The sequence below is a fragment of the Papaver somniferum genome, chromosome 11 (genome assembly GCF_003573695.1).
Source record: "Papaver somniferum cultivar HN1 chromosome 11, ASM357369v1, whole genome shotgun sequence".
Lineage (NCBI taxonomy): Eukaryota > Viridiplantae > Streptophyta > Magnoliopsida > Ranunculales > Papaveraceae > Papaver > Papaver somniferum.
The window spans coordinates 70,969,194-70,971,910 of record NC_039368.1 but is presented as its reverse complement, the minus strand read 5'-3'; the positions used below and the strand labels follow the sequence as shown (position 1 = coordinate 70,971,910).

At 40.4% G+C, this 2,717-nt stretch overlaps 1 pseudogene; it reads right to left on the bottom strand.

Annotated features, from left to right (window-relative positions):
• Positions 1-239: 239 nt before the first annotated feature.
• LOC113325527 lies at positions 240-339 on the bottom strand (annotated as a pseudogene).
• Positions 340-2,717: the final 2,378 nt, after the last annotated feature.

Sequence of the window (2,717 nt, the reverse complement as noted above, 5' to 3'; positions counted from 1 at the left end):
AGGGAAAGAAAATGAAAACCCTTATTACCATGTTAGGGATTTTGAGGAAATTTGTAGTACTCTAAGAATTAGAGGCTTAGATGATGATGCTTTGAAACTTAGGTTATTCCCATTTTCCCTGAAAGATAAGGCCAAGTCGTGGCTGTATAGTTTGGACTCCGAGTCAATTGAGACATATGAACAACTTACATCTGCCTTTTTCAATAAGTTTTTCCCTAGGCACAAAACATCGTCTATTAGGACGCAAATATGCACATTTTCACAACAAGAGGGAGAATCTTTATATAGGTATTTGGAAAGGTTCAATGATTTATTATCCCAGTGTCCTCATCATGGTTTAGAAAAGGTTAGGCTAGTTCAGATCCTTTATGAGGGTTTAGATTATTCCACAACGACCATGGTTGAGTCTCTATGCACTGGTGGATTTGAAAACCAAACTGTTGATGCGGCGATGGAATTTTTTAATGAAATCGCCGAAAAAACCCAGCAATGGGAAAATAGTAGGGCACCCCAGAAAACAATTCTTTTAAGTAGAGGAAACGTTAATAGGGTAGAAGGAGGCTATGAATCAGATGCCAAAATTGCTGCTATAGCAAAAAGGTTAGAAGCCTTAGAAGTGGGCCAGACTAGTGGTAGAGTGGAGCCTTTTTGGGAAGGCCAGAATATTGAAGAGCAGGCCAATGCTCTTTATAATAACACTAGATTTGATAACCGTCAAAAGATTGACCCATATTCAGAAACCTATAATCCTGGTTGGAGAAACCATCCGAACCTTTCGTGGTCTAAGGGCCAAAGTCAAGGTCAGTTTAGTAATTCTAATGCTCCCCCAGGTTTTGGCTATACTAAGAATCCTTCAGGACTAGCTCAGTTTCAGAATCAGTCAGATAAGAAAATCCTAAGTTTAGAGGAATCTCTCGCCTTGTTAACTCAGCAAACTGCAAAATTCCAGTTATCCGTAGAACAGAGTCTACAAGCTAGTAACAATAGGACAAGAAAATAGTCAGGCTATTTCCGAGTTAAAAACCCAGGTTGGTCTGATAAGTGATTCTTTGAGAGAAAAAGGTAAGTTTCCTAGTCAAACACAACCCAACCCTAGAGGAGTTCATGAATTAGGTGCAAAACCATCGAATCAATTGAATGCTGTTAGAACCCTTAGAAGTGGTAGAGTTGTAGACAATAAGGTAACCATGCCCGATAGTGAACATACTGTAGTTCACCCCTCAGGATCTCACCTCTCAGGACCAGTAGCTGAAGAGACTGATAAAGTTTCTGATGATGTGAATTCGGTTCCTGAAAGGTCTGATTTTAGGCCTAGAGCCCCATTTCCTCAGCTATTAGTACCAACAAAGAAGGAATCGAACTTTAATGACATAGTGGAGGTTTTTAAGCAAGTTACCATAAACCTTCCCTTATTAGATGCAATTAGGCAAATTCCTGCTTATGCCAAGTTCCTTAAGGATATGTGTACGCGAAAGCGAAAACTTAGCGTCCATAAGAAAGCCTTTTTAGCTAGTCACGTAAGTTCAATCATTCAGAACACCACAACTCCAAAGTACAAAGACCCAGGTTCTCCTACCATTGCTTGCACAATAGGTAACTTCCGGGTAGAAAAAGCTTTACTTGACTTAGGAGCCAGTGTGAACTTACTGCCATTCCATGTATACTTACAGCTAGGACTTGGTGAAATGAAACCTACTCAGATGACACTGCAGTTAGCTGATAGGTCTGTTAAAATCCCTCGAGGTGTTATCGAGGATGTTCTTATTGAGGTCGACAAGTTTATTTATCCAGTGGATTTCGTGGTCCTAGATACCCAACCTGTCCCTGACCCAGAGAACCAGATACCTGTGATTTTAGGTCGCCCATTTTTAGCTACGTCTAATGCGATCATTAACTGTCGAAATGGTGTGATGAGTTTATCTTTTGGTAATATGACTATGGAGATGAACATTTTTAATGTCAGTAAGCAACCTCATGAGCTAGATGACACATGTGTTGAGGAGGTGAACATGATAGAAGCCTTAGTTCAGGAGTCATTACCAAACATCTTGTCTGAAGACCCATTAGAAAGTTGTCTATCCCATTTTGGTTTAGATTTTGACGACGATAGCACTATTGAACAGGTGAATGCTCTATTAGATTCTACCCCTGTGTTAGACACTGATAGATGGAAAGCTAGGTTCGAACCGTTACCAGTTTCTGAGACTACCCTAATTCCTTCTTTAGAAGAGCCCCCAAAGTTGGACCTTAAACCACTACCCGATACTCTAAAGTATGTGTTTTTAGGCCCATCTGAGACTTTACCTGTGATTGTAGCTTCCAATTTGGATAGTGATCAGGAAAGTAGGCTAGTAAATGTACTTCAAGACAATAAGGAAGCTTTAGGGTGGACTATAGCAGACATTAAGGGTATAAGTCCTACTGTGTGTATGCATCAGATTCATTTAGAGGAAGACTCCAAACCTTCTAGGGAGATGCAACGTCGACTGAACCCTAACATGAAAGAGGTAGTTCGAAAAGAGGTGCTTAAGTTGTTAGATGCGGGTATTATTTACCCAATTTCAGACAGTAAGTGGGTCAGCCCTGTTCAGGTTGTCCCCAAGAAATCAGGTATCACTGTAGTCCAGAATGATAATAATGAATTAATCCCAACCCGAGTGACCACGGGATGGCGTGTGTATATTGACTATAGGAAATTGAACAAGGTCACAAGGAAG